Consider the following 11365-nt stretch of genomic DNA (forward strand, 5'->3'; position numbering starts at 1 on the left):
ATAAAATGCGGCCACTTTCATAAGCGCTATTGTGTGAAATTTATTGCCGCCATGTCTCAGCATGATAATTATAAATTTTTAAGGAATGATCTAGTTTGCATAATTGACGATCCAGCGAAGGAAGTAAGTAAACAATAAAACTATACAGGAAAAAGAGACAATAGATCCGTGGGGGTCTCGAAACTTGTTTTCCGATCAATGGAGATTTGTTTCATGATGACATTGTTAATCGATTGGGGGTATTTTTCATTTCTGTAGTTTTTTTCTCATCTCATATTTACCCTTTGTATCTGAAAAGTAATGTCGGAAAAGTAGGATGTCCCTTAACTCACTAAATCTAATAGAATTCCAATAAATGTCTCTTAAGCTTGGATCTAAATTCGGACATCGTTGTCGAGCTTTTAATACTATTAGGCAATGGGTTCCATACTTTAGGTCTAAAGAATGTAATCGATTCTTGTGCTATTGATGTTCTAACATACGGAACAAAAAATCTGTCGTGACTTCTGCTATTTTGGGTATTATTATTCGCGAATACGCGATTAAAGCAACTAGGGAGTTGACCAGTAGAAGATAAAAACATCAATGTGCAAATCTCTAATGTTAGTAAATCTTCAACACGTAGTAGTTTTTCACTTTTGAACAAATCCGCAACACTATCTCTCCGACCCCTATCAAAAGTCATTCTCAAGAACTGATTACAGGCACTTTGAATTTTAATTGTAATACCTTTTTGACGATGCATCCAAGTGTTTATACAATATCGTATATATTAAGGTTTTTATTGGTTTTTGAAATAGCTTCGAGGGCTGCCCTTGTTTTGGATAGTACCAATTGTGACTGATATTTCCATGACAATTTGTCATCGAGTGAAACACCCAGGAAACGAATTTGGTTTACTCTTTGAATGCACTTGGACTGTAGAATTAGCTCATCGTTTAAAATGAGTAGTTTTTGTCCAGATGCACTGAAAATCATGTACTTGGTCTTTTCCGCATTTTCTGTTAGTAGTTAGCCATGGTTGAATATTAGTTAGGTCAGCATTAGCTTTTTCAAAAAAGTTTTGGTAAATTTTTCCCCTGTAAAAAAGTGGTGGTGTCATCAGCAAATAGAATAGCATCAGAGTTCTTGAGTGATTCAGGGAAGTCATTAATCATAATTAAGAAAAATATAAGCCCCATAAGCGAACCTTGAGGGGCCCCAATTGTTAAGTTGCAGTATTTACTTGAAGAGTGCCCGTCATAAACTAACACTTGTATGCGATCAGACAGGTAATTGCGGAACCATGAAAGGCAGTGGCCTCTAACAGCTATGTGGTAGAGTTTTGAAAGCAAGATATGATGGTCAATGCAATCAAAAGCTTTTGATAAGTCAAGAAATAGTCCGAGAGTATAGTGGCCTTTTTCAAATCCATCCAGTATTTTACTTGTAAGCAGAGACGTGGCCGGCGAAGTGGTATGTCCCTTGCGAAAACCAAATTGTTGATGGTAGAAAAAACTCTTTTGTTCTAAAAAGTTAACTAGTCTATTGTACATGACTTTTTCTAAAATCGTTGAAAAAGACGGCAGTAAGCTAATCGGTCTATAGTTTTTGACATTTTTTAATGTCTCCGCCTTTATGAAGCGGTACTACTTTAGCGATTCTAAATTCATCAATAAATTGTTAAATTAAATATTAAGAAGATGAACCAGAGAGAGCATACAGTTCCACGGCATTGCTCTAACCTTAATGGGGATTCCATCAAGCCCACAGCTGGTTTTAGGTCTAAAAGCTCGAATAATAGCTTGTATTTCTGTGGCTGTTACCGGTGATAGAAACATTGAAGAGTTACTTGATTTGCCCATGTATTTTATGAAGTTACCGTCATAATCATTAGTGAATTTATCAGACATTCGCTGTCTTATCGTAGAAAAATGTTCATTGAAATGATCAGCTATCAATACAGGATCACACGTTTCTCTATTTCCCACAACAAATACTTTTGACAGTTTAGATTTGCATCGACCTAGCAGGGTATTCATTGTTTGCCACGATTTTTTAAGATCGTTTTTAGTTTTAGTTTTACTCAAGAGCGATCTGTAGTAAGAATGCTTTTTGGCCGATAACATTTTTTTATAAGTTTTCTTGATTTCCAAGTATTCATTCCTAGAATATTGCAATTTATTGATGAGAGTTGAATTTTACAGTTTCTGTTTTTTCTTATGAAGTTTTATTAATTCGTTAATCAAATTGTTAGTTTTCTTGATCAAAATCTGAGGAAAACAGCGATTAAAAACTGGCATAACATGGCAAGAATATTTTCTAAGGGCATCGTTCGGGTCTGATTCTTCATACACTACAGAGAAATCGATGCATTCTATTGACGTCCTAAATTTAGTCATATTGGTCGGATTAAATGATCGAGAAAGACTGTTTTTATTTATTTTAATAACAATTTTTTGTTACTATGTTATTTTTGCAATGGAATTGAACCACAGCATCACCATTTTACGTCAACCAGTGTTTTTTATTCCATATGTTTGTAGGAAAAGCACTGTTGTGATACACATACCATAGCCATGCATTCCATCCTATCAAAGTGTATTTATTAATTGGGACCCACCGAGTGTTTATGTTACACAAGTTTGATGCCCGAACGATGCCCGTTCGTGGCTTTTATTTTGAATATAATATGTTTGTGTGTTGAATGTGGGTAAACTGGCGCATGTATATTTACATGTATTAAACCATTATAAAGGTTTTGCCAGTTTCCTCGATTTTCCCAATCTTCTGTGTGTTCATTGTTACTTATCGATTTTAATCTGTAAGTATGTTGATAGGTATTTGTCTGTCTGTCTGTTGGATGTACGCGATATCTCACGCAAGCGAGATCAAATCTGCTCCAGATTTTGCATGTGCATTCATCATATCTCATTCATCATATCTCGTAGCCTATTGATTTTGGGTGAATTATGTCGTATAATTAGCGAGTTATTAATTAATTCGTGATTGGACACAAGGTGTCACTATGGAATAAGAGCGCTGTTTTGAGGGATCCCCTAACTTTCGATCGATAAGTCTTCGGTCTCTGACCAATATTCTCGTTTGTGTTTTGTGTATGAATTCTTTTTTGCGGGAAAATCAAAATATACTTATTATGCTGTAAAGACCCTACAAAAATTCTTCCTGTACTTTACTATGGAAAAATTTTGTATGCTTATTCTGAGAGTAATTCGTGGCGTTGGCGCTTATAAACTGGTGTACATTTTTAAAATCATTATTTTTATTGAAATTGTTTTAACCGCATGCCGCTACTGACAGATAACTTCAAGCCTAGTCTATCACAGTATTTGCGGGCATATTTGAATATTGCGACTAAACTGAAAGCCAACCGGGGAACATAATGGCGATTGAGTTATTTGATTCGCAATTTCTTTACGAAAACACAACTGAAAACTGGAAAATAACACCCAAAACAACGAAAACGAGGCAATATTTACAACCATGCTTGAATATCTGTCTGAGCATAAATGTTGCATAACAACATTTGTTATGCATTCTCTCTGGTCTGAGCGAAGCAAGTGTCTAAGCCAGTGGTTCTTAAACTTTTTCAAGCGCGACCCAAATCTGAGTTTTATGAATACTCGCGACCCAATCCTAAAAAACGCAAAATGTGTTTTTAATGTTAGTACAGTTTGACTCAAATACAGACAACTATTTATTAGAAACAGTCCATTGACTCAGTGAGATTGATGAAACTGAAATTTCCTTTTTCATTATATCTTCAATACATAGCTCTATTTTACTTAACCCAATACGCAAGTTGTCACGGGTATCGAAGCGATTGCGAGCTTAGTTTTGATAACCGTCAGTGCCAAATATCCTCGCTCGCACAAGTGCCTTGTCGCGAATTGTAGCAGAAAAGGCGTCCGCTGTCCGTCGCAAACACGACATCCTAGCTGGCCTTCGGTATCTCTCGCAATATACAATTTTTACTCGTCACATGTGCACGCACTGCCAACAGGGGTGATAACTTTTTTGTGGCTTTAGAGCCAGGCCACACAAAAGGGGCCAGGCCACGGAGAAAATGGGGCCAGGCCACAGAGAAAATGGGGCCAGGCCACGGAGAAAATGGGGCCAGGCCTCAGAATATTTGGGGCCAGGCCAGCGCAATGGTAATGTTAAGACATCCGTATTTGTTTAGTTATATTTAATGTGGAAACTGGTAATGTTAAGACATGTACGGTACTTGTACAATTGAACCGTATCGTATGTTACAACCAGGGAAAATGCTGTATTCGAACACTTACTCATTACAAATGTAGAGCTATAAGTTTATTTCGACTCCATAATCAGCAATAGACGATAAAATAATAGATAAAAACAAATGATAAAGTAACTGATTATAGAATCGGGAAAGCAAACAAAACCTCAAGTAAAGTTTGAAGCCTACATATTTCAGATGGAAAGGTATTGATAAAAGAAGTAGTACGTGTTTGCTCACCCAATGTATTACTTATGTGAGGGGGTATATTGCGAGCGATACATTATTGTAGTGTTTCTACTGGTCACCGTATCTATACATTTATATTCCTCACCGCATTCATTGTCTTTTTACTGTAGCGTGAACTGGTGCCTATATGTTAAAAAAAACTCAGTGAAATAAGTTTTGTTGCATACCTTTTTGTGATTGTTAATTTTTTTTAGCGAATATGTGTTGTTATTTAATTATTTTCATACAATACATGGTTAATAGATCAGTGAATAATTCCACCAGTGACTCAAATGCTATTATTAAATGAAGTCCGTACTGATAAATTGTGTAGTTCTACCTGTATTGCATAGGCAATTGACAGGGGTTTACACGCAAGATGTTTTAGATTTGTAATACAAATTGCAGGCACAACATATCGGTAGCTGGTATACGCTATCACAACCACTAGTATCCCAATACTCAACATGCAAAAAAGACTACTCTTCTCCGTTATACATTATCCCTAACAGAAAACAAGATCCATGCATACCAGTTGATTAACTGTTTCATTTATTGAAAAAATTGCAAACACCAGATTGGCAGGATTCCAACATACTCTTTTTTAAAATAAGATTCATCTCCGAGGGAGTCCTTTTTGTTAGCATCTTAAGACTTTCCTATTACCGATAATTACTTCAATTATATTCAGCGTAATGAATATCAGGGATAAATGTTCAATCATAAGACTGTTTTTTCAATATAAGTCATCATAGATATATCGGAAAAGTAACAGTAGTACAAACGCATATTAGATAATCATAAGCAAGGAAATTGTAAAACTCTTTTGACTGGAACTGGTTTAGAGATTCAAGGGAAAATTCGCAAAATTCAATTTGGTATTTTTTCAAATTTGTTTTTAGCAACCACACTGGTAAGGTTGAGTATCTCCTACACAATATAAAACCAAAATTATATAGAGTCCGTATTGTTGTCATCATAGCAGACACCATGATATAATTTCTTCTCTCCAAGCTATAAAACAAAAAAATTATGTTAAAATTCTTGATGACTTGAGTGGTTTATTATTTTACAGTACTGGGAATCAAAATACCTATTTCACCAATAAATACTTTTTAATCCTGCACACCATTTTGAGAATACAGGTAAAACGTAAAATTAAATGGTAGTGATATTAGGGAGTGGGGTTTTATGGCACGGTTGTTAGCAACAATATGGGATGAAATTTATCTAACAGAAGGAAGTATGTAGGTTTCATATAGAATTATTACATCATTTTTATCATTGTCAACTATTCAATCCAAATCTAACGAAGATTCAATAAAACATGGTGTTTATTCGACTAGACCAGGGGTTCTCAACCTTTTTTCTGCAAAATACCCCCCCCCCCCCCGAGGCACGAAACAATGAACGTGAACCCCCTACACCGAACAAAGTTGTGATATATCGATTAACAATTTGTTGAAACAACAATTTATTGACCAGATAAAACTAAATTTAATTTCCCTGTTACTAATATTGCCCTAACTAATAAATTCTTGAAATCCCTTTCAAGTTTCAATAAGGATATCACTTTCTCCAGTGCTCGCAGCACGCTGTATTTTCTGTGAATTTCACATTGTTTACGTCACAATCACAACAACGCAAGATCAGGGAAAATCTATGTTTCAATTGGCATCCAGTTTCAATCGGCACGCATTTTCCTCTGGTAGTAATAAAGGATATTAAAAACAGCAACACGCAAAAACTCGACTGCCATCAAGTACCAAGTACCCCCTGAAATCTTTTCGCGAACCCCAGGTTGAGAACCCCTGGACTAAAGACTGCTTGGTCCATCCCTGCTTCATTATCAAAAACTCATTAAGTTAGGAAACAAATGGAATGGGCCAATTTTTATATTCTATTCTGTTTTTACTTATTGTTGCCTATGTCCTGCTATAAAGCTCAGTACAAACAATACGTCAAACTCACATTGAGGTACGTAGAATCTGAATAAATCTTCGAGCAATCATAATACCACACTTGCCAATTCCACGTCATTCTATTGTTTTATGTACGCGATGTTTTGGAGAAGCAAAATCAATAACATGGAAACTGCGACAACTGTTTGCATGTCGTTACGACGTGAGCACCTGAGATTATGTTATTTGTTAAAGCCATACTGAACAATTTTTTATCATGTGATACAATTAATACATATTAGGCATTACATGTATTTCTTTACAATGCTTAGTGATTGAGGCAATATTTAAAAATGAAACCAATAGTGGCAAAAAATTCACATCTTACACTTTTATAAAAAAAAGAGTGCTTAATAGGGAACACCATTCGCAAAAAACATCTTGCGAGAACATCTCTTGACAATGAAATTTTTCCAAATACAGCATAAAAATAGCAATAGTCAAGAAAAATTGTGAAAGAACTTGCAAATGTTATTTTAGGAAAACAAATGTACAAAATTCAGACTTGACTATTAGACACAATCTTGACTTGAACAAAAAAATTTAACCATGGAGATTGTATTCAGGTCTCATCTGTACAGTTATTGTTACAATGATGTGATCAAGGCAAATAATACCAAATCTTACCATTATACTATTCCATCTATTTTAGTATTTAATCTTTGTAGTGGAATCTCGTTCGGAATATAGTTCTTCTCGGAAAAACTTTTTCGCTTGATTCCTGTTTTCATTATCAATTTAAACAATCCCTGAAAGCAGATCCAATTATGTATGTAGTAGTAATCATCACAAGAATACAATACAAATATGTTATGCATGCTTCAGGTGGATATAAAAATATAAGGAATATTAATAAGTATTTCTAGCTTTGTCACAACTGTAAAACATTGCAGAACAATCTCAAAAAGAAATATATACTTAAATCTCCACTCAAACCATTTGAATGACTAACGAATATAAAAGTGTGAATCAAAGCTTCCCCCAAAACCAGTCTCAAATGAAAAATCCAGTGCGCCAGCTAATGTTATCTAATAAATAATATACATTGTAATATTAGGCTAAAATGTATAGTCTGATATGAGTATTACTTATAAATAGTTTGAGTAAGATAAGCTTGAAATATTTTTCCCAACCTGGTAAATGTAAACTACAAATTACCTTTCATATTCATAATCTATGATCAAATTGATATGATACCAGCTTCTTACAGCCTAATTATTGTATACATTCCTCAGTTATCGTATAGTATCTGTTTCACTGCGATCATTACTCATATCAGCATATATACTGAACAAAAAACATTAATTCCCCAAAAAGTGAAACAAATCTTATGGTACTATTGTTGTAAAGTAACTTAACCATCATTACAAACCTGTTATATGAAATAAAAACTATGACTATTCCACTTCCGACAACATTCAGACATTGCGTCCCCGAATCACCTCGCTGTATGAATCCACTTTTTAAACTGCACTTCCCGGCAACAAATTTCAAAGTATTTACTTTTCAGACAGTCAAACATGATTTCATACTATTATGGTTACCTGTAACTTGAAGATCTTTACTAACCTGTTGAAAACCATGGAAAAAAAAAAATACAAAATCATCTCCATAACAGAAATCAAGTATGGCTCCATATACAGATATACCATCTACCATGTTTCCCCAAAAATAAGACTGGGTCTCATTTCAATTTTCTTCCGAAAAATAACACTAGGGCTTATTTTCGGGGGATATCTTATATTTTTATTTATTAAAAACAAACTTAAAAAGTAGAGAATTACGAGATTTTCAAATATACAAACTATGAACCTATATATATTATAACCCATATATGAACCTCGGTTAAATGTGATTCAAGCGAATTCTTTTCACTAATAAGGTTTGCCTGTACCTTCAAGATCATCACTAACCTGTTAAACACACAAAAAATAAGACTAATCCACACCTCATAACAGAATTTGAGTGTGGCTCCATATTACTGAACTGCTCAAGTCTGTGGCTCCATTTTCTATCCTGTATTTCCAGGCAATAAATTCTCGGTAAAATGCGATTCAAGCATATTCTTTTCACTAATAAGGTTTGTCTGTACCTTCAAGATCATCACTAACCTGTTAAGCACACAAAAAATGAGACTAATCCACTTCTCAAAACGAATTTGACATTACTGAACTGCTCGGGTCTGTGGCTCCATTTTCTATCCTGTATTTCCAGGCAATAAATTCTCGGTTAAATGTGATTCAAGCGTATTCTTTTCACTAATTAGGTTTGCCTGTACCTTCAAGATCATCACTAACCTGTTAAACACACAAAAAATAAGACTAATCCACTTCTAAAAACGAATTTGAGTGTGGCTGAATATTACTGAACTGCTCTAATCTGTGGCTCCATTTTCTATCCTGTATTTCCAGGCAATAAATTCTCGGTTAAATGTGATTCAAGCGTATTCTTTTCACTAATAAGGTTTGCCTGTACCTTCAAGATCATTACTAACCTGTTAAACACACAAAAAATAAGACTAATCCACTTCTCAAAACGAATTTGAGTGTGGCTCTATATTACTCAACTGCTCTAGTCTGTGGCTCCATTTTCTATCCTGTATTTCCAGGCAATAAATTCTCGGTAAAATGCGATTCAAGCATATTCTTTTCACTAATAAGGTTTGTCTGTACCTTCAAGATCATCACTAACCTGTTAAACACACAAAAAATAAGACTAATCCACTTCTCAAAACGAATTTGAGTGTGGCTCCATATTACTGAACTGCTCTAGTCTGTGGCTCCATTTTCTATCCTGTATTTCCAGGCAATAAATTCTCGGTTAAATGCGATTCAAGCGTATTCTTTTCACTAATTAGGTTTGCCTGTACCTTCAAGATCATCACTAACCTGTTAAACACACAAAAAATAAGACTAATCCACTTCTCAAAACGAATTTGAGTGTGGCTCCATATTACTGAACAGCTCTAGTCTGTGGCTCCATTTTCTATCCTGTATTTCCAGGCAATAAATTCTCGGTTAAATGTGATTCAAGCGTATTCTTTTCACTAATTAGGTTTGCCTGTACCTTCAAGATCATCACTAACCTGTTAAACACACAAAAAATAAGACTAATCCACATCTCAAAACGAATTTGAGTGTGGCTCTATATTACTGAACTGCTCTAGTCTGTGGCTCCATTTTCTATCCTGTATTTCCAGGCAGTAAATTCTCGGTTAAATGTGATTCAAGCGTATTCTTTTCACTAATTAGGTTTGCCTGTACCTTCAAGATCATCACTAACCTGTTAAACACACAAAGAATAAGACTAATCCACTTCTCAAAACGAATTTGAGTGTGGCTCCATAATACTGAACTGCTCAAGTCTGTGGCTCCATTTTCTATCCAGTATTTCCAGGCAATAAATTCTCGGTTAAATGTGATTCAAGCGTATTATTTTCACTAATAAGGTTCGTCTGTACCTTCAAGATCATTACTAACCCGTTGAACACACAAAAAATAGGACTAATCCACTTTTCATACCAGAATTTGAGTGTGGCTCCGTATTACTGCATACGGGTAGCACCATGGCCTGGCCCCGATTTCTCCGTGGCCCGGCCTCAATTTCTCTGTGGCCCGGCCCCAATTTCTCCGTGGCCTGGCCCCAATTTCTCCGTGGCCTGGCCCCATTTCAGTGGCCTGGCCCCAAAGCCACAAAAAAGTGATCACTCCCTCTCCGCACTGCTTCGTTCGCGGTAAATGGTGCCTCGAGATGAAGACACATTTTCTCTAGATATTGAATAATCTAATGTCGAGAAGCGAGCTTTTTCATTGCGTCGTCTATTACAATTTTCATTACCAAAAAGACACCCATTTTTGGTTATTTTAATCCACTAAGACGACATTCCATGCGGTCAACACAACGACAAGCGACGTGCATGGTTACCGATACCATAAAAATAATACATGTGACTGGCATATCAGAATTGTGATGTAACAATGAGCTCAAGACAGTTCTTTCCGTGAATGAAATTTTTTATTTTATTATTTTTAAATACCAGAGTTTAGAAGCTAAATTGAAACATTGGGAAAGCTGAAAATTCGTCCTTCTCCTCTTAGATTGCCCTTGCATTGACGACCTTGTCGCGATCCATTTTTAAACCTTCCGCGACCCATGTTTGGGTCGCGACCCATACTTTAAGAACCACTGGTCTAAGCGGCCGCATAAAATCTAATTGTTACGTCAATATTTACTTGTTACTGATTGGTCATTGTTACCCTAATAATTAATGAAATAGGTGTTCGGGATAACACCCATAGATTTAATCCTTCCGATGAAGAATGAGAGAGTTTATAGTATACTAATTATATTGAAACCAAATATATAGTGCATTATAGATGGAAGGAAACAAAATTTTGGAATAAGTTGTAATCAAGCCTTTTCATTGATATTCATTCATCTTTGCGATCGAAAAGAGCGACATTTTATCCTTTCAAGTCAAAAGATGAAGCTATAAAGTACTTTATGAAATGAAGGAAACAAATTTGTTGAATAAGGTCGAACCTTAAATATGAATCGTGCCTCAAATATTCGCTAATGCTAATATTTCAAAAATAGTTTCTGGTGTCTGGCTGAAGTCAAACTATCTATTCGGGCGTGACGAGGAGGGGTGGGTTCTGCGTTTTCAATTTATTCCCTGCTCGCTCTAAATCTAATCTCAGAAGCTGCAGTGCATTACTGTTCGACTGTACCGGTACCGTAGTCTACCGGTAGGAATTGTACCGTCTGACCGTAGTTAGTTTACACTCTACAGTATCGTTATTGTTTATTGATATACCATACAATGCGGAGTCAGAGACCAGACTTACCGGTACCCTCGGTACCGTACCGGTACCGGTACCCGTTTCTTAATTCATCACAGACAAGAGATGTGCTTTCAACCGGCAGACCGGGC

At 35.6% G+C, this 11365-nt stretch overlaps 1 long non-coding RNA gene across 1 annotated transcript; it reads right to left on the reverse strand.

Annotated features, from left to right (window-relative positions):
• Positions 1-5006: 5006 nt before the first annotated feature.
• Positions 5007-8535, reverse strand: LOC120342107 (uncharacterized). Its single transcript, XR_005569470.2, has 5 exons — positions 8381-8535; positions 7805-8001; positions 7060-7181; positions 6443-6603; positions 5007-5485 (listed from the first exon to the last, which is right to left on the reverse strand). It is a non-coding gene; the product is annotated as an uncharacterized LOC120342107 (long non-coding RNA).
• Between the last annotated feature and the right edge of the window lie 2830 nt (positions 8536-11365).

Source organism: Styela clava, chromosome 4 (genome assembly GCF_964204865.1).
Source record: "Styela clava chromosome 4, kaStyClav1.hap1.2, whole genome shotgun sequence".
NCBI lineage: Eukaryota > Metazoa > Chordata > Ascidiacea > Stolidobranchia > Styelidae > Styela > Styela clava.